The sequence below is a fragment of the Panthera uncia genome, chromosome F1 (assembly GCF_023721935.1).
Source record: "Panthera uncia isolate 11264 chromosome F1, Puncia_PCG_1.0, whole genome shotgun sequence".
NCBI lineage: Eukaryota > Metazoa > Chordata > Mammalia > Carnivora > Felidae > Panthera > Panthera uncia.
The window spans coordinates 26,551,495-26,573,713 of NC_064813.1; the positions used below are offsets into that span (position 1 = coordinate 26,551,495).

Sequence of the window (22,219 nt, forward strand, 5' to 3'; positions counted from 1 at the left end):
AAAAAAAAAAAAAAAAAAAAAAAAAAAAAAAAAAAAAAGCAAAGCCATCGACAGAATATCTTAACAACATAATCACAAGCAAACAACATGAAAAAAGTGGAGCAAGCGCTTACATTCCTAATATAAGGTCACAATCAGTCACACTTTGAAGCAAAATTAGAAATGATCTAATCCAGATCTGACAAATTTGACTAATTAAATTCAAAAAATAGTAATAAGGTTATCTGAAATACATCCATTATCATCAACAACAAAATCTGTCTTACATATTTATTGTGATGTGTACTTTCTAGCTAATGACAGTATGAAGCTATCAGGATTAACAGGGCATTTAACAACTAAGTATCTAAAACATGGAGATAAACCTTTATGAATTTGTCAGCAATGACTTAAAGTCCAAAGATATTCCAAGTATTTGATAAAATTTTAGAAAGCATAATGAAAAATGTTTAGAAACTGCTTTTGTAACTTCTTCATAGCTACAAAGAGCCACATACCACTGAGGAAATGGATTCCTTCTGCCATGGAAAGAAAAACGCTAGAATGACGCACACAAAATATATGGAAACAAAAACACAATTACTTTTCATCATATACTACTGGAAAACAGGTAAAAAACATTGCTGATGGCTTGAAGAAATAAAAAGAAGAAATTATACAATGTTGGCTATTTGCTTGAATAAAAAACAGATTTTCTAATATGTCTCAGCTTATGAAATTGCCATATTTTATTTTAATGGGGAAATACAAGAACAATTTTTGGTGATACACCAAAAATACACAAGATACACAAGAACAATTTCTGGTGAAAAACATGTACTGGAGAAGATACATTCTTTAAGTTTCTATAAACATAATATTTCTTTATTAAGATTCTGCAAAAGGTATAATTTAGGCAACTATTAAATCATGCCCTGATGCAATATTTTTGGTTAGTGCATTAGTTTTAAAACATTAAAATGAAACATATAATTTAGTAAGTTCAGAACTGGCTATTAAAATTCAGCAAAATAGGGGCACCTGGGCGGCTCAGGTGGTTAATTGTCTTGACTCTGGATTTCAGCTCAGGTCATGATCTCACGGTTCATGAAATCCAGGCCTGTGTCAGGCTCCACGCTAGCAGCGCAGAGCCTGCTTGGGATTCTCTCTCTCTCCCTCTCTCTCTCTGCCCTTCCCCCCACTTGCTCTCTAAGTAAATAAATAAAAAGCTTAGCAATACAGATAATATAATTAAATATAATATAAATATAAATAATACTTCAGCAGTTGTTCGTTTACAACCTTAGCACAACTCTTTTGATTTTGTGTATCATGTTATTCAAACCCTTTATTTAAACTGATGTAGTTATTTAACTATCCAGATGTTTACATCTTAATTTCCAATCCTAAGAGTAAGCTCATTTGGAATAAGAATTTTGGAATTCCCTCTTTTGCCTAGAATTTGTTGATTTCATTCTTAAATTCTGGGATACAGAATACTTTTATTTAAAAAAATACTTTTTAGGAGAGCTAGGTGGCTCAGTCAGTTGAGCATCCGACTCTTGATTTTGGCTCAGGTCAGGATCTCACAGTTCGTGAGATTGAGCCCCAGTCTGGCTCTGCACTGACCACGTGAAGCCTGCTTGGGATTCTCTCTTTCCTCTCTCTCTGTCCCTCTCATGCTAAGGAAATAAACATTTTTGAAAAAAAAACCTAATAAAAACAGTAACATAGTTTTACATATGTTAAATAAGAAATACACATATACCACAGTAAACATGGCACTGTACCTTAAAAAGATCTTAAGTTTGCTTGTAGAAATGGTTGTCTGAAAGGCGTTTATGAATTATTGTGAAGTGAAGAGGGCTAGCCATATAACATCAGGGAAAGTTTACACCAGATGTGAATGGGTATGGCACATAACACAAGTGGTAAAATAAGGTAAATGGTAAATGTTTGAGGTGTGCACATGTGTGTTTTTTGTGTCTTTCTACAGAGCTTGGTTTAGTTGGGTATAATATTCTGAGTTTACCTAGTGTTTCGTAAGGGTGAAACTACACATAAATAAAAACAAAATTCATGTTGGGGTCTATCTGTCCCTAATACAGTAATTGTATTGGAACAAACTCATGTTTTCAAATCACGTGTTACATGTTTCAAATCATGTGAACTAATTATATTTAGAAACTAACATCTGGATACTCAGTGTGCTCACTGTTATTGGAGTTTTGATTCCCATTCCCTCTTAGTACACAAAACTAATGCATGTATGCATACATACCCATGTACGACATCAGCCTATGTATGTCGAAAACTATGAGCTCATCGTAATATCTCCAATGCCAGCCCAACACCATACAGTTTATTCTAGCTTTATCCTTCTCCATATCTGTAATTTCCTCCCCTAAAAGAAGTCTGGCTCCTATTACCTTCAACATATTTAGTTATTTGATCAAGCCTCTGTGTGTAACCAACATGACTGCAGTGACCCACTCCCACCCATGCAGGTGCCTTCCTCATCCCATTCAGGTTCCAATACTGTACACTGGGCTTTTGGAGTAAATTACTAGGTGCAGGAGAGTAATGGGGAGAGAGAAGGGGAAGAGAGAGGAAGAGAAAACAAAAAATGTTTGTTTGTTTTTTAAAAAAGGAGACATGAAAAATTTTGAAGGAGAAGAGCCCACTGTTACAAAGTTATTTTAAAATATAAGAAAAGAGAAGAATACAGGCAGACTTTGGTTCCACATCAGTAAGTACTTTTCTGCAATATAAAGCAGTTTCATCCTTTATAAAACATTATACTGTGGAAAATTTCAAACATACACAAAACTAGAGAGAACGGAAATGAGCTCTCATAGACATGTCAATTAGCAGGAATAAAACAAACATATTGGACACAGGCAAAGAAACTATTAAAGTAAATGATGCTAACTTTTCCACAAGGGGTCATTTATACAGTATAAGACACAGTAGGACCCAGGACTCTACTCTCCTTATGGAACTCATATTCTATAGGAAGGATAAACAAGACATTAAGTAAACTAAGGTACTTTCAGATTGTTTTAATGGCTATGAAGAAAATGAAACCAGGTAATATGATACTGTAACAAGTGCAGGGAAGGTGACATTAGAATGAGTGGTTTGAGAACATGTCTGTGAAGAGGTGGCATTTGAGTTGAAATCTGAATGACAAGGAGGAGCTAGCCTGGCAAAAACGTGAGGACAAGTGTAATAGAAAATACAAAGGCTCTAACGAAAGTTAGACATGTTTGAGGACATACGGGTTTTAGTGGTGGGAAACCGTACTGTAAGAGAACTATAAGAACAATAGTTGTGAAAGCTGAAGAAATAAAAGTGCAACTTAAAATACATATTCACCCATGTGTCAACCATTTATAGGAATGTGCATTTAGCACTGTGCTAAGACTACACTAAAAGTGGAAGACATTTCCTACTCTCAGCCAAAATACAGTGTGTTGATTTTATAGACCTACATCACACTGAGAACAGTACAAGATGATATATAATTGATAAAATATTACATTACTACCAAAAAAGAGGAAAATTAGTTCCTCTTGGATTATTCATTAGCAATGCCACTGAAGTGACAATTCTAATATTTTCAGCACTGACTTTATAAAGATGATTACCTTAACAAGTACTTTCTAATTATTCTTTTTTTCTTTTTTCCAAAAGAGTCATAACTATGATTTGTTGAGTATCTATCTACATTATGCTAGAGTCCTGAATTGCCAGAATGCCATTACCATTTTGTACAGAGCAAAGTTAGGCTCAAAGTGATTTGCCGAAAGTCAACCAACTGGCTGAGTTACGATTCAAATTCAGATTCCACTACTAACACAGTGTCCTTTCTACATAATTATCCTGGGCTTTTTTTCTTTCCTATTTTTTTAATGTTTATTTATTTTGAGAGAGAGAGAGAGAGAGAGAGAGCGAGCGAGCGAGCACATGTGTGTTCAAGGGCAAGCTCTCAGAAAAGATAAAGGTAAGAATAGGGAGATACCAATATTATCTAATGCTTTATGGCAAACTTCCTATCCAAATAATTTTAACATCTACAATGAAACCATGCCAAATGAACCACCAAATTTAGCCATATAATTTACATGAGAGAGTGAGACTAAATAATCCTTTAAAAAATTCAGTCATCTAACCTAACTACTATCCTTTATTTTGTCACGTTTCTTCTGATCTTATTTATAACCAAAGTTCCTTTTCCATCCAATGCATCTTCTGCCAGCCAAGGTTAGCATTCAAGTCTGCAAGTAAGTATTAATTAATACAATAAACATTCAACTTTCACTTGAAGGTTCAATCTTATTTTCTCTCATACTCATACTATCTCCTTCCTCTTTTTCCATTACTAAGTGTCACAGACGATACTATCATTACATTGCTTTCTATATTTATAAGGATCCCAGCTCATATCCCCAGACTTATGGGCGACACATTTATTCCCCTTAGACATTAACTCTTCCTTTCTCCTTCCTCCATGATGGAAACAAATTTCAACAGTCTATATGAAAGATGAGCTCAACAACCCTTATACATTTAAAATTATAGACATGCTGATGAAATTTATTTCAGTGATTACTGCCATCTGCTTTTTCTATTTTACAGGAAAGAGGGTCTGCCACTGCAAATTGAACTATTGGTTCATTTAAATTATTCTACCTCTGAAAGTAACCTATATTTAATTTTCTAGGAAATGTATAAAACATCAATACATTGTTGTACAATGTTATTGAACATCAATACAATAACTATAATATTATGGAAGAATACACAAAATTTCAAAATGCTATCAGCAGGTTTGGCTGTTTTATAAGTAAATCTTGCTTTCCTTACAAAGTAAATCTACTAATATAAAATATGTCTTAAATTTTTAAACAGCGGCAGATAAAAGATATGGATTAAAAGAAGCTTCAAAGAAATAGCTTCAGTTTTCTGTAAAAATTAGAAACTTACATTTTCTAATACATTCCATTCCAAGTATTATTTATTAGGTACTGATATGAAAGGCATCTTTTGAATGACAGGCCTTATTAGAAAAGCTATACCAAAGAGTTCCTCTATTTACTAACAGCTTGAAAATTTGGTCATAATGATCTCAAATTAAGGAAGTTACTAATGATCAGACAAAAAATACATAAATGAATAAGGTATGCCTGTAACTTGTGGGTTAACAATTATAAAAAATATAGGCATACGGATCAGAAATAAAAAAAATAATAGTTTTTAATCACAGACAACATAATGTGTATGTACTATATCCTCAGAAATCTACAAAAGCAGTGCTATTACTAATAAGTTAATGAGGTTTTGGATTATAAGGACAATATACAAAATTCAATTGTATTTCAACATTCTAGCAATAATTAGGAAATAAAATTCTAGAATAGTATCATCTATGATAGCATCGAAAGTATGAAATGCTTAGGGACAGACTGAGCAAATATGTGCAAGATCTGTACATAAAAGCGTGGAAAACAGAAACTATTTGGAAAACTAAAAATGTTAAAAAAAGACAAAGTAAACAAGACTTAAATAAGTGGAGAAATACTACATGTTCATGAACTACAATGTTCAACATTGTTAATGTGTCAATTCTCACCAAAATGATCTATGGCTTTAATGCAGTCCCAATCAAAATCCCAGCAGGGTCTCTTTGGGGTTTTGTTTGTTTTTACAAAATTTGACAGGATTTTAAAATGTATTTGGAAATGCAATAAACCTAGAATAGCCAAACAATTTTGAAAATGAAGAAAAAAACTGAAGATTTACACTGTCCAATTTCAAGACTTACTATGAAGCAATAGTAATGAAAATAAGTGTTACACGGGCATAAGGATAAACCCTGTGGAGTATAACACAGAGCACAGAAAGAGGTCGGCATATGTATGGTCACTTGGTTTTCTACAAAGATGCCAACATAATTCAATCCTTCCTGTATATATTTGCAAACATACATGAGAAGGAAACACTATTACTCTATGTTATTCTTCTGGAAGTAATAGGATTAGAACGTGTAAAGGCTTACTTTTCCCTGATTAGTAACTATTAAATCCACATAGAAAGGTATCTCACTGTTTCATTTTCTCTATGTTTAGCAATTAGTTCCTCTCCTTTGGGAGCTGGAAAGCAATCAGCTATGCACCACAGAAATACAGCTGGCTTTTCTTTTATTTAATATAGATGAAGGTAGGGGAAGTGAGTATACTATGAATGCGTAAGAAAAAAACCCCTGTCAACCAGAAGCTTTAAAAAAATGTTTTATTCTAGATTAGAAATGAGAAGAAAAATCAAAATGACAGGAAATATAATGCTGTTAAAGAATCCATAATGTATCTTTGGAATGAAAGAAAATCAGCTTGTGACTGTAACCAGTGTCAAAATGTGTTGTTGTTTTTTAAAAATAAGATCATTTCCTTATTAAACTGGATTGGGGACAAAGGGGAAAAAGAACAAAAAGTTTCAAAATAAAAGGAAAAATTTAAATTACTCCTATTTCTTGGAAAAACATTTTCAAGAAAACTTTGACAAGTATTATGGTTCACAGGAGCTTTCCAATATTTAATAAATATTATATTTGTTATGCCTATAATGTCCCTCTTTGAAACAGAACTGAGTATTGGTATTTTTAGACATGAGAGCTCCCAGCAATGGAATTCAAAAGAATATACTATTCCCTCAAATCTTCATTTGTCCTTTTTAACTAAGATCTGTTTTTAATATAAGGATGAAAGTGACAATACTAAAGAATATAACAGCCTTGAAGTTAAAGCCAGTGTTAAGAGTTTTTTTCTTTCACCAACCCTGATTACATTAAATATGGTAGATATTTTTATTTTCTTTAAAAAGGCCAAGGGGGAGAAAAGGAGAGGAGAAAGGAGTATTTAATGAATGCCGTTCTGTGCAAGACACAGAGGTGTTCTGCTGAATGTTTAACAATCAGCCCTTGGGTGTGTGTGTGTGTGTGTGTGTGTGTGTGTGTGTGTATGTGTGTGTGTGTGTGTGTGTGCATGAAATGTGTGTTTGTTATAAATATTGAAGGCTATAGGAAATAATTTAAAAATTATAATAAAATATACAATAGTCTTTATTGTAAATTTCATAAAGCCAGCTTACTCTCACAGAATGCTCTTCTGATTTCGCCAAACTCATGAGAAGCCAACTAAGGGTTGCAACTGATGGAGTGTAATTCCAATCTAAATGTTATTTGATATTTTCACTTAAAGAATAAAAGGAACGTGAAACAACAATGATGTATGTCATAACCTCATTCGTTCATCAATGATATCAGCAACTTCTTTGCTGAATTAGATAACACATGCATACCTCAGCTCTGAGCTGAGCATGGAGCCTGCTTGAGATTTTCGTTCTCCTTCTCTCTCTCCCCACCCCGCCCCTGCTCACGCTCCTTCTGTCTCTCTTAAAATAAATAAACATTTTTTAAAGTACTTTATATGCTGGGGAACCTGGGTGGCTTAGTCGGTTAAGTGTCCAACTTTGGCTGAGCTCAGAGCCTGGAGCCTGCTTCGGATTCTGTGCCTCTCTCTCTCTCTCTCTCTCTGCCCTTCCCCCACTTGAGCGCTCTCTCTCAAAGATAAATTAATTAATTAAAAATATATGCTAAAAAATGTTAAACATAAGTTGAGCTTTCAGCAAATGGTATCTTTTTGCCGATAGAGGATCTTGCCTCAGTGTTGATGGTTGCTGACTGATCGGGATGGTAGTTGCTGAAGGTTGGGATGCTCAGGCAAATTTTTTTTTAGGCCAATTAAACTAATTTTATTCAGAGTAAGTTTATCTATTCAATTACAATATTAACACTCTCTAGAGAGATTTTCTAGAGACAATAAATGTAAAATTTAAGAGGTAGAAATCTATTTAGTCTTTTATAGACCACATATTACAGAACTTGCAAATGAAAATTTACACATATAGAAATGATGACAATACTTAAAGGGTGAGGATTTCCATACTGAAACCCATAAGATGTCATATTTTAAACACACGTTTCAAAAAGGGAGAAACTTTTTTTTTTTTTTTCTGGTGCAAAAAAGGTGATTTTATTAAAGCATGGGGACAGGACCCATAGGCAGAGGCTGGTAATAAATTTGGGAGCTGGGGAAGGTAAAATCAAAAAAGGGAGAAACTTTTAATAATTTAGCACAAAATCAAATTACATAGGTGGTACATCCCAGAAAACACTACTTTAAACATGGATACCTGGATCAAAATTCGTTTGGTAGCTTTTAATCAAAAATGAAACATGCTTTTATGTAAAATATAAAGTACTTTTAAATGTTTCTAGAAAAGTCTCTTTGTTACAGTTAAAGTACTAACTTCATCATTTGTGCTCAGCCTCACCTATACACACACAACATGAAATCAGGTGCCAACAAAATCCTGAAGGCAGGTTCTCTTAGTTGATGGACACTTAGGTTGGAAACAAGAGCCCTTCGTTGGCAAGCATTAAGAAGAAATAGTGTCAAAACCTGGCTAATCACTTATGAAAACTAAATACTGACATCCCTTTATTTCCTTTATCTTCCATATGCTTTAAACTCTTATGACGGACTGTTTCGAGTGAGGTTTCATGGTGAGATTTCTCATGTCTACTGAGAGAGCCCTGGGTTGTGTTGTACTTGCTGCGGTGAACCCATGAGCATCTCTGTTTGACTTTCTCTGAGCTGTTTGTGAATTTTCTGTTAAGGGGTTTGGGAAGAGTGTGTCTGTGTTCAGTCTTCTAAGATTGCATCTAGCAGCCCCTGTTTTTTGCATTGGGGTAACTGCTATTTGAATTTTTTAACTGCAGCATTTGTACTGTTGCTCTAATAAAGTTAGTTTGTTTTAACAGCCATGAACAGGGACGGCTATTGTTAACTGTGCTATAACCATTGTAAAGTTTTATAGGAGATTTAAAGTTTTTTTTTTTTTAAATGCTTATTTATTTTGAGAGAGAGAGAGAGAGAGCACACACACATGATCAGGGGGAGGGGCAGGGGCAGAGAGGGAGAGAGAGAATCCCAAGTAGGCTCCCTGCTGTCCGTGCAGAGCCCACCATGGGGCTCAATACCATAAACCATGAGATCATGACCTGAGCTGAAATCAAGACATCATCATTATCCTGTGTTCAACCTCACCCATACACACACAATGTGAAATCAGATGCCAACAAAACTCTCTTAATCTTTTGACAAAATAACCTCTGCTTCACAATATCAAGACCTTAATTATCCAGTCATCTCTGCAGCCCATGGAGGGTCTTTTAACTATACATTCATAATCACACACACATGCCAAACCAAACCTTCAGTGTTCTGCCACAAGAGCGACACCTTACAAAGGAACCTCTTTTAACCAATATTTTCTTGTCCAATCTCAAAGTCATTCTGCACAGAGCAACAGAAACTATTTAAACGCCAAAAAGAGTAAGAGGAAGAACTGGAGGGAAAGGCACATGTGCCATTTGCAAACCCTTAAGCTTTGTGAAGAGTGATCCAAGAATCATCTCTTCTTTCGAATCCAAAAGTCTCCATGCTCGTTTAATATCAGAAGTCCTGGAAAAAGCACAGAAGTGCTTCACTGCTCTGAAGTTATATTCTAGTGTCTCACTGAGAGAAAACAGCTGGCCAACACATCAGGCCATGTAGTGGTCCTGATTAGAATTGTCTTTGTCTCCCTCCATACAGCCTCTGTAAGAGATTCAATTCTTTTTCCTATCTCCAGGCTTTACTGGAAATTTCAGCTGATTATACAATTCAGAACCCAGAAGATTATGACTAAGAGTCTTTCTTGAGGTACCTGGTTGGCTCAGTCAGTTGAACATCTGACTTCAGCTCAAGTCATGATCTTGCAGTTCGCGGGTTCAAGCCCCGTGTCAGGCTCTGTGTGGACAGCTCAGAGCCTGGAGCCTGCTTTGGATTCTGTGTCTCCTTCTCTCTCTGCCCCTCCCGCACTTGTGCTCTGTCTGTCTGTCTCTCTCTCTCTCGCTCTCTCTCTCTCTGTCTCTCAAATATAAATAAACAAAAAAATGTTTAAAAAAAGTCTTTCTCATCTTCATTATTCTGACAATAGCAGCATCACCCTGATACTGTCTGTAACACACTGATACTGTCTGAAACACTCTCTCAAGTGGTGCTGACTTGTCCTTCAATGGTCTCCTTCATCTGGATCTGGTTGATCTTTATTAGAAAAACCCTGAACTCCCCAGTGAACATGAATGCGTCCCCATCTTTCACCTCCTTCCTTTTGGGACTTTTAACCAGAACTTGTGCTTTGCCACAGGCCAAGGACTCTAAAGCTCTTCTCAGTTCACTGTCTTCTAACCCTGTGGACATTTTTTTATTTCTTCAAGGGTGAATGGATCCCCTTCATGGAACATGAGAACCACCAGCATGTGGAAGAGGGACACATGGAACTCCTTTTCTTCCTTAAACTCTGCTTTTAAAACAGCATGACCTGGGGTGTCTAAGTGGCTCAGTTGGTTATGCGTCCGACTCTTGGTTTTGACTCAGGTCATGATCTCACAGTTTGTGAGATCAAGCCCCACATTGGGTTCTGTGATGACAATGGGGAGCCTGCTCGGGATTCTCTTTCTGCTCCTCCTCATTTTTTCTCTCTCAAAATAAATAAATAAACTTTAAAAAAAAGCGTCCCAATTTAGTTTGTCACTGAAGTTTTCAACCATTGTGCTTTCTGAGATAAAATGTCTTAAATATTTCCTGAAGTTTAACCATTTCTGAAGTTTAACCATCTAACTAATCCATAGATTAGTGTATTGCCCAGGATCCTATCACAAGTACATTCACTGTTAGACCTATAGAGCATGGGTCATTTTTATTGTGCACCATACTGCTTGAAATGAACCATGAGGTCCTTGGAGACCTCCATGTCCTTGAATATGCCTTCTAGCTTGCTGGTGAAAGCAATTATCACGCTCATGCTTTAGTTTTGACAACATAGATTTTTCAGCAGCTACTGAGGCACTTTTCCCCACAAGGAGTCTTTTTTGCTGAATCTTTTTCATAAAATGCTTCAAAGCATTTGAATGAACCTGAATATTATCATGACCTTGTTAAGAATCCTCTCCAGGTCTTCATCTATTGCTTCTTTAACACTCACTCTTAATTTTGAACCAATAAGCTTTGCTATCAATTCTGCAGGCTTATTTGGCCTCTTATTGATAAATGTTTCAAAGGAGTCCTTCATCAAGTTGAAGAACTTCTCATTTCTCTGAAAACACACTTCTATCACATTGCCCATCAGATCCTTAAAATCCATCAGTTCCTGTCTATGTCTAGGTCTATGTCTTTTTCGGGACTGATGACAACTGTTGTCCCAAAAGTCTGGATGTACTTGCTCCAGTGCGGCGGCAGGATTTGCTGCCCGCCCTTCATGTGGCTGAACAGCTGGTACATCTGAATGAGGTCAGGCACTCTGTTCTCATCAAGCAGGTGGTCAAGCCCTTTCTGCAGAATTGCTGTTAAATGTACTCCTAATAGCTGTTTCTCCACATAAGCAATCAGTGGTTTCTGTGTGCTGTGGTCTAAATACATGATTACTTGGTCTCCTTCTTCCTCTAAACACTTACTGACATGGTTAAGATATTCTGGAATCTCTCTTTCTTGCATTAATCTGTGGCTTTCTGCATCATATAAACAATTAGTTTCTGGGGCGCCTGGGTGGCGCAGTCGGTTAAGCGTCCGACTTCAGCCAGGTCACGATCTCGTGGTCCGTGAGTTCGAGCCCCGCGTCAGGCTCTGGGCTGATGCCTCGGAGCCTGGAGCCTGTTTCCGATTCTGTGTCTCCCTCTCTCTCTGCCCCTCCCCCGTTCATGCTCTGTCTCTCTCTGTCCCAAAAATAAATAAAAAATGTTGAAAAAAAATTAAAAAAAAAAAACAAAAACAATTAGTTTCTGCCAAAAATTTCAAATGGATCTTAATATACCTGAAGGTCAGAGAGCATACTCAGCTGAGTTCTCAGTAAATTTCAATCCACTGCTTCAATGTTCCTTTCTCATTAAATTAATAGCAAATTTCCATCAATACTTTTACTCAGATGCATTTTTATCACTAATGATCTGCTTTCTAAAAAGTTCCAACCCCATATTCCAGACAGAAGGAAGTGGGGAACTCAGAAATACAAAAATGCGATCCAAAAACAGGAAAATACTTCTGATAATGATCATTTGTCTGCAATGATCTTGCCAGCATACGTTAATCTTCTTTAAAAATAAAACACTATCTAGGCTTCTCTAAACTGAAGGATCTGTGCTTGGACATGATCTTCACAGACCTCGCGCAGCTGTTTGTAGAGCGTTGGAGAAACTTTCTGAGAACAGGTATTTTCAACATCCTGGTAGAGCTCTTCCAGGTTGCATCTGATGGAGGTATCACGCTGTATGGCTTTCACTACCTCATGATGCTTCTGCCAGGTATTCTGAGCGCAGCTATCAGGCAATTTAGGTCTGTCTCAGAAATTTTTGATCACTAGTTTCTTGGAGGGGCCACCACCCCTAGGTTGGAGGTGATGGCCATGGCGAGGAATGCAGGCGTGGTGAGGCTGTTGGTGTGCCCAATGAGTGCCAAGAGGTTGCCCTCTCTGGGGGTATCATTGGCCAGGAATGCAGCCAGGAAGCAGTGGCTTCCACCACACCCTGCTGGCTGCCCAACCACCACCTCCCAGCCAGCTCAGACAATTCTTTTTTTTTTTTTTTTTTAAATGTTTGTTTATTTTTGAGAGACAGAGCGTGAGTGGGGGAGGGACAGAGAGAGAGAGGGAGACACAGAATCAGAAGCAGGCTCCAGGCTCTGAGCTGTCAGCACAGAACCTGACACAGGGCTCAAACCCACCAACCCTGAGATCATGACCTGAGGCAAAGTCCAATGCTTAACCGACTGAGCCACCCAGGCTCAGACAATCCTTAAAATAAGAAGACAACAGTGAAGTTTGCTGCATTGATTGACCCTTCCTTTAACAAATGATTCTTCTGTAGCATATGATGCATTTTACCCACAGGAGGACTTTCAAAATTGGAGTCAATCTTCCCAAACCTTGCCACTGTTTTTTATCAACTATGTTTATGTAATATTCTAAACCCCCCCCCTTTTTTTTTGTCATTTCAACAAAATTCATAGCATCTTCACCAGGAGTAGATTCCATCTCAAGAAACCACTGTCTTTGCTCATCCATGAGAAGTAACTCTTCATCCATTAAAGTTTTATCATGAAATTGCAGTAATTCAAACATAATAATGAAAAAGTTCAAAATACCACAAAAATTATCAAGATGTGACACAGAAACATGAAGTGAGCAAATGCTACTGGAAAAAAATAGTGCCAATAAAATTACTGGATTCAGGGTCACCACAAAGCTTCAATTTGTAAAAAACACAGTATCTGTGAAGCTCAATAAAATGAAGTGCAATAAAACGAGGTATGCCTGTAGTTTACAATATTTCATCAACTTCTGAGTTACTAACAATAACAAGCAATAGACCCAACAAACTTTTAAGTTTAATCTGCTTTATTGGTATTTTTCTATCACTTTCTTACATCTAGACAACCATCAAAACAATAAATCAGTATTTTTCATAAATAAATCAAAAAAATAAAATAATACCAATTTCTGTGGTATAAATACTATCCTGCAGATTTCAAGGTACCAATGTAAATGCACTGAACACAGAGTTGGGAAGAGGTATGCAACAGCACATCATTATATGGTATTTCACCATACAGACATAATAGACATATTGTACAAGGTAGCCAAATAATTAGGACGTGACCGGTTCAGCATTATTTTTGCTTTTAACATAATTTAAAGTTTGTATCATTTAATTTTTAATGATGGCTGTGTTTAACAATCAGCTCATAAGATCTCTAAAGTTTTAACAACTGGCTCTTATGAAGGGGTGCAAGCCAGTTCCAGTACACTACTGGCTGGATCTCATGTAAATGTTTCACAAACAAGGGAACTAAAACTTAGCAGTGATTTGTTTAGGATCACATAGCAGGTAAACAGTAACTCTCCAATTCAAGGTGGTATATGACTGACTCTAAATTTGTGCTGTATCATACTAGGTTATCAAAGATATAATTTATACCAAACCTCATTAAAATTCATATAAGGATGTTTTTCTTTGCAAATGTTTAAGCAGAAACCTGTTTCTATTGTGCTTTTTGATTTCAAAGAACAGACACTCTAATCACTTTACATAAGGGAGAGTTTGCTGCATGGACACAGGGTTTTGGTCAAAAAGCCAGGGACCCACCCACAGAAATCTTAACAGAGATGTGCTCCTTGGGAAGTAGAAAGCCACAGCAACCGTGGGATTGGCCAGTCTTATCTCTTAATGGCTATAACATCTCTATTTTTCTGTGTACATGTGTTTACTCCATACACACATTATCTCATTGTTTCTGCCCTGCAGATTTCAAAGTCAGAATAATATTTCTGTAATGTCCCATATTTAATTAGCAATAAAGCCTTCCCTATTAACTTATTAAAAAAAAACTTCACTATCCAAATTAAAGATAACTTATTCATTATCTACTGAATGACAGTAAGTGCTAAAGAAACAATAAATAATCCCTATACTTAAGAACCCTAAAATTCTAACAATGAAGACAAACTTCATTATTAAATAATGGGTTGATCTGTATGGGCTAAAAAGTAAAAAGAAACAATCCACTACCAAATGAATGGATAAGAGTTTTCAACAATAGCTCTTACTTTTTTTTTATGGGATAATTTTTAACATTTTCTGAAAACCAGTGCTTATCCTGATAGCCAGTGAAGATAAAAGTTGTTCATAGGCAGCTACAATAATCCACTGAGGCAAAAATGTTACAATTACTAGTATTCTTAAAAAAAAAAAAAAAAAGTATACCAATTTCTAAGTTTTGGATTCAGGCAATGTAATTATATAATATTTAGATTCCTTGATCAGATCTATCTACTAAATAGGTTGTAAGTGAAGACAGAGTTGTTGCAAATATTAAATAAGCATGTACCGATTATTCATAATTAAGAACAAAGGATCACTTGTCATAAAAATAATTAGATTTCAATTTAAGTGAACTATAAAAATCATGAAGCTGATTTCAATCATGCTACATAAAATAAATGTAATTTAAAGTCAGTTCGAAAGATGGGCATGTTATATACAATGCAACACATTTTTAAAAATTTTTTTTAATGTTTATTTATTTTTGAGAGAGAAACACAGAGTGTGAGCAGGGGAGGGGTAGAGAGAGAGGGTGACACAGAATCTGAAGCAGGCTGCAGGCCCTGAGCTGTCAGCACAGAGCCTGATGTGGCACTCGAACTCACAAACCATGAGATCACGACCTGAGTCGAAGTCGGACACTCAACCAACTGAGCCACCCAGGCTCCCCATAAGGCAACAAATTTTTAAGTAATTCCTGTACTCATGTCCCTCACCACCCCTCCCAAAAAAATTCCCCTTTCAGGGGTTAATGAAGCTTACCCAAAGAAATGTATTAAAGAATAGCTCGGTTCTAGCAAGATCTAGTTTTTGTTTGTTTAGAGGGGAAGAAAATAGTTTTTTAAGCGTCCTATTAAAAAAAACAAGCAATCAAGGTTTTGGTTTTGAGTAAGATGTAAGCATATGCCATCTGTCTCTCCCACTGAATTCATCTGTAAAACCTAAACAGAACACATGCAGCAGTTATTTGAAGGCTCTGAAAAGTAAATAGGATCAGACAGTTTGCTGGAAAAAAACAGAATTTGAAGTAGCAGCAAAGCAGCCATCAGTTTGGCAATTTTTTCCTTATTGATATCCATTGGCCTAGACTCAATGACACCCCCAAACCCAAAAGTGGCCATCAGCGCAGACAGACTGAGCTTCAAACAGCCTGTAAATCCGACTTGAGGAAAAGAAAAGGGATCTCTTAGCACTCAGTGGAGAGAATCTCTCTTTTTTTTCTTTTATCCATTTTCTTCCACCCTAGACCCTAAGAAATTCTGTGGTAGTGGTGGCAATGACAATGGTAAGAACAGGGACTTGCAGAGGCTAAAACACTAAGGTAGGGAAGGATTTCAGCTCAGGTCATGATCTCACAGTTCATGAGATCAAGCTCCATGCTGACAGCACAGAACCTTCTTGGGATTCTCTCTCTGCCCCTCCCCCACTCGAGCTCATTCTCTCACTCTCCCAAAATAAATAAATAAAAACAACAAAACCCAAAAGGAAACAATCAAGTATAAATATAACAAAATATACATAGATCTGTAGCTTTAAAACTATAAACCATTGATGAAATATATAAAAAAAAGACCTAAATAGAGAGACTTACCACAGGTCATAGATCGGAACACTAAACAGTAAAGGGGTCAACTTTCCCTAAATTGATCCATAGACTTAACATACTTCCAAATCAATATGCCAGGGGGATTTTTTTGTACATATAGATAAACTGAGTCTAAACTTTATATGGAAAAGCAAAAGAACTAGAAAAACCATTAAATTTCTGAAGAAGAACAATAAAGTCAGAGAAAGCACAGTATCTGATTGTAAGACATTGTCCATAGTACGGTATTGGTAAAAGGACAAACAGCAAGATAACGCAACAAAACAGGACAGAGTCCAGAAATAGACCCTCAAAAATATGGCCCATTGATTCTTGACAAAGGTGCAAAGACAATTCAAAAGAGAAAGTAGAGTCTTCCAGCAAATTATATTAGAACAAGTGAACATCCATATGTAAGAAAATGAACTGGTCTAAAGCTCACACCTTCTATAAAAATTAACTCAAATGAGATGACAGAACTAAATGTAAAACTGCAAAACTTTTAGAAGAAAATAAAGGAGAAAATCTTTGTGACCAGAAGTTAGGCACAGAGTTCCTAGAGATGATACCAAAGTGAAAAAACTGAAAAATTGGACTTCACCAAAATTAAAAACTTTTGCTATGCAAAAGAACACTGTTAAAAGAATGACAAGACAAGCTACAGACTGAGAGAAGTATCTGCAGTGCACATAATCAACAAAGGACTTATATTCAGAATACATAAGGAACTTTCAGAACTCAACAGGAAGGATACAGACAGTACAAATAAAAGATGGACAGAAGACTAGGAAACAGAGATGGCAAATGAAAAGATGCTCAATACCATTAGCCACGAGAGAAATGCAAAATAAAAACCACAGTGATGAAAATGTTCTGAACTTAAGATTGTGGTGATGCTTGCACAACTCTGAATACCTAAAAACATCAAAATTGTTCACTTTGCGTAATTTTGTGTTCTGTAAATTATAATGAAGACTCTAAAAAAGAACCACAACGAGATACCATTTATTTATACACATATTAGAATGGCTAAAATAAAAAAAATACCATATCAAGTGTTGGTGAGGATGCAGAACAAATGGAACTCCTTTGTTGCCAATGGAAATACAAAAGAGCCGCTCTGGAAAACAGTTGGGCAGTTTCTTACGAAGCTAAACACAGACTTAACAAATGACTCACCAATCCCACTCCTGAGTATCTAGAGAAATAAATAACTTATATTCACACAAAAACCTGTAATAAAAGGAATGAGTTATTGTTAAAGTAACAACTTGCATGAATCTCACAGGACTTACACTGTATGAAAGAAGCCAGTATCAAAAAGTTACATACATATTATTCTATTTATGTAGAATAAACTATATAGATGGGAAAAAGACAAAAAAACAAAACTATAGAGATGGGAAACAGGGGTTATGTGTAGGAAGAGAGTGGGACTGCAAAGAGACAGCTCAAGGATTCTGGGGTGACAGAACTACACTGTACCCTGATTGTGGTGGTGACTATACAGATTGATACACATGTTAAAATTCATAGAACTATACACCCCCAAAAAGTAAACCTTACTGTATGTTTTAATGTTTACTTATTTTTGAAAGAGGGAAGGAGAGCACAAACAGGGAGGGGAAGGGACAGAGAGAGAGGGAGACACAGAATCTGAAGCAGGCTCCAGGCTCCAAGCTGTCAGCAAGAGCCCGACGCAGTGCTCGAACCCACAAACCGTGAGATCGTGACCTGAGCCGAAGTCGGATGCTTAACTGACTGAGCCACCCAGGTGCCCCATCCTTACTGTATGTTAACTTAAAAAATAAAATTTAAAATGTCAACAATCAAATCACAGTATCAATTTATATTATCATGATTGCAAGAGGCCATTTCCCAGCAAGGAGAGACATGAAACAAAAAGGAAGAATATAATTTTTATCAAATCATTTGTTTTATAAAATGCCATTTTAGGTTATAAGCTGAATTTCCTCCAGTCTTACCAGCCTGTAAGTGTATTAGTGATTAACACCCATGTTTACAACCGGTTGCCCTTACTTGCATAATATCTCATATCTCCTTTTGGTCTCTACTCCCCCTGGACCCCAGTTATTTGTGAGAGGTTTTCTTAACATCCTGTTCTTATTTTGTTAATGTCTGATTCTTACAGTCACTTAAGGGAAGTACTTCACTATTGCTAATGCTGACTTTCCAAATCTGAAAATCCTTAAAATAAAAATATGTTTCTTTAGTCCCCAATACATAAGAGACATGCTAGGTTCTTGCAGAGGTGAGGAGAATGCCCTGTCACTATAGTTACTTCAGGTTCCTTGAATGTGCCATGCTCTCAACTCTAGATCCTGATAAAGGTTCTTCCCTCGACTTGAAAAACTTCCCCACCTTTATCCTAGCTAATTTATCCTCCAAATGTTAGCGTTAAAACTTTAATACCTTAGACAACATTCTCTGATCCTCTCAGATTTTGTTAAATTCCCTTGTCATATTAGTCTATAGCACTCTGTATTTCTTCTTCACAATGCTTACATACTTTTAATTACTTATTCAAACTCACTGTTGAGTTATAGACTCCATGAGGATAGGGCAAGTGTCTATTTCGTTCATTGCTATGTTTAGTATATGGTAGGCACACATGACTGACTGGTTCCTGTATATCTTGAGAGGTAATGATCTATCCCTGGAAGTGTGAAGACTGCATGAGCATCTCAGTCATAATGCAAAAGGGATTCATGCAAGGGATGGGAGGTGAAACTAGAAGACCTTCAAAATCCTCTGAAACATCTTACAATAGTGTGAATTACAAAATTTCACCTAATAAGAATACAATGGAACATACACTAAAACTATCCTGAACAGGGGTGCCTGGGTGGCTCAGTCAGTTGAGCATCCAGTTCTTGATTTTGGTTCAAATCATGATCCCAGGGTCGTGGGATCAAGCCTCGCATTAGGCTCTATGCTGAGCCTACTTAGGATTCTTTCTCTCCTGCCCCTCTCCCTAACTTGGGCTCTCTCTCCCTAAAATTAAAAAAAAAAAAAAATGAAAATGAAAATTGAAATTAAACTATTCTGACCATAATTTATTCTTTACTACCTTATTTATAAATCAATTTTTAAAACTGCAATGCCTCAGAGTTATTAACAGTTAAGATAACTAATATAAATTAATGTAATTAATATCATTATATTGTAGATGAAGGTAATCATTAAGAGGGAGTTCAAGTGAAGAGAATGTCAGCTGACCAGCTCTCACCACTTGATCAGTCAATAAAATATTTAATAACTATAGATAAATCAAAGACTTCAAGCTTTGGTTAGACATAGTATTAGCACTAAATATACCTAAAAGATGTTTGAAATAAAAATTCTGAACAATATTTAAAAATTTAAAGGCCCAAGCTCAATCTTGTCTACCCAACTGAATTAACAGATGCTGCCTATTTTTGTTTGCAATACATACCATTTCAAAAAATTAATTATTTAGCTAATATTTTCTTTCTTATGAAATCTGGTGTTAATTGGAAATCAATTTTTCTTAAGTTTAAACAAGTTAAATGTCTAGAGAGCCACAATGTAATACCCAAATCTGTTTCAAATTATTTAAAAAGACACTATTTGATCACTTTTCAAATAGACTTGGACTATTAAATACAGAACAGATACATTCTGTCTGACAATATGTATTTCTGAATTCAAGTGGGTTTTTGCAATTCAACAGACATTATTCAATAAAGTCACACTAAAAACATGTTGAGATCAAATCTCTCTTATGAGTAATCAAGGGACCTAAATTGCATCTCTGTCATTCCTCACTGGCTCATTACCAACGAGGATCTCAAGACCCTTAACTAGTAACATCTACAAAAACCAAATAAATAAAAGTTACAACTTTCCAGTAAAGGTCACATTCTAAGGTTTATCTTCTTTGTGCTTCAACTTCCCTTCTAACAGAGAGGGGCACTGCTGATTAAATAATTTTTTGTTTATTTATTTATTTTGAGAGAGCAAGAACAGGGGAGGGTGGAGGAGGAGAGGGAGAGAGAATCCCAAGCAGGCTCTGCACTGTTAGTACAGAGCCCAAAGCAGGAGTCAAAATCGTGAACCATAAGATCATGACCTGAACTGACACTAAGAGTTGATGCTTAACCCATTGAGCCACTCAGGCACCCCTGATTAAATACTTCTTTTTGCAATTCACCAATGACATCCTTATTGTTGCTAAGACAGACCCTTTTCAGTCCATATCTTCTAAGAATCCTCTGTTGCATTTCACGATACTGACCATTCATATTTCTTGACACCATATCTCTCATCTTGGTTTCCAAAATACTAATCTTCAGGGTTGGTTCTTCCTACTAAAATCTACCACCTATATGAGGAAAACATCAAAATCTTTATCTCTGGCCTATATTGAGATCTAGACTTATACACCATGCTGAACATCTGCCCATTACCTGTCCCCAAAGACCTTGGATTTAATTTACCCGAAACTGAATTTGGCAACTTGGAAGTGTACTGGAATCAAGATTACCCAACTTGAAATCCTGGCCCCACCACTTTCTTATTAAATGTCTGACCATGGGAAAAATACTCCAAATCTTTCTTTGACTGTTTCTCTCATCTGTAAAATAGGAGTAATTACAGCTAACCTACACCTATAGGTTACATTTTATAATGGTGAATAAAATCAAGGTCTGAAATGGTCAATCCTTATCTCACCAGGGAGATTTATTTTATGTTGAAATATGACCTGTATGGCAATGGATTTGCAAAACCAAAAAATTACAGCACTTCTAAGAATCAAAGATGTAATTTTCACACCACCACATTTTAGCGACATTTCTGTTACCAGTGAATTCTGTTATCAGTGAAGTATATACATCTTATCATTTTTTTGAAAAGTTGATATTAAATTGATAATAACTAAGGAATATTAAAGTAGATACTGCCTCTCAACATAATGATTATTTCATTCACTATTTAGTCTTTATTTGGGGTTTAGCAAATCAAGTGGTATTTAGTTTAGATAAGTACTGTTTATTTGTCTCGTTATCATAATACTTCAACTAGCAGCAGCAGCATGTGTAAAAGAAACCACATTTATTTAAGCTCTTTAAAGTGAATCTGTGATTTAATTATAAGCTTCTTACTCAAAATTTTGCCAATCCCAGTCCCTAGTACCCACAAACGCTTACTTTCCCCTTCAAAGTATGCTGCATTATGGTTTTTGCAAGTCCCAGGTACTTTCACCTTGGTAAGCCACTACCTCTATTTTTAAAAATATTGAAAATTACATTTTATATCTGCATTAGTAGAAAGATGAATATAATCTGGGTTGGGTTCATTATTACATATTCATTATTCCTATATTCATTCTTCTTTTGATTTTAAAATAAATTAAAATTGAAACTTTTCTGCAGGCTCCTAAGAGAACTGTGGGCCCTAGGTACTGTGCTCACAGTGCCTAGAGGATAAACTAGCCCTGCTTCAAGATCCTGCTAAAAGGCCCACTCTCCTAGATATTCACTCATCTCTTCCCAAACTTCCTCAAGGCCAAATGTCACCTTCTTACTCTCACAGCACTTGGTTCTCTTTTTCCTTGTAACATTTATCTCACTGAATTAGTTAAGAATCTTCTTCCTCCTCCTATGGATCATGGCTTATTTTTTTGACCACCTCTCACCTCCAGGATTTGGCACATGATCCTGGTTTTTTATTAAACTATGTGTTAATGTATTCAGGAGAGAACCCACTTTTCTTCTTTCCATCTTTGTTTGTAGAAGGAAGAGTAAAATCAGAACTGTTAGAACAGAAAAGACTGATGAATACAAACAGTCACACACAATATCCAGATAGAAAGAGGTTTTTAACCACGTGATATAAGATCATGAAATAGCCAA

At 36.0% G+C, this 22,219-nt stretch overlaps 1 protein-coding gene and 1 pseudogene across 3 annotated transcripts in view; both read right to left on the minus strand.

Moving 5' to 3' along the window:
- XPR1 (xenotropic and polytropic retrovirus receptor 1) overlaps positions 1–22,219 on the minus strand; it is a 210,217-nt gene that overhangs the window by 106,173 nt on the left and 81,825 nt on the right. The window lies entirely within an intron of this gene.
- On the minus strand, positions 7,422–12,495 carry LOC125925264 (cullin-4A-like; annotated as a pseudogene).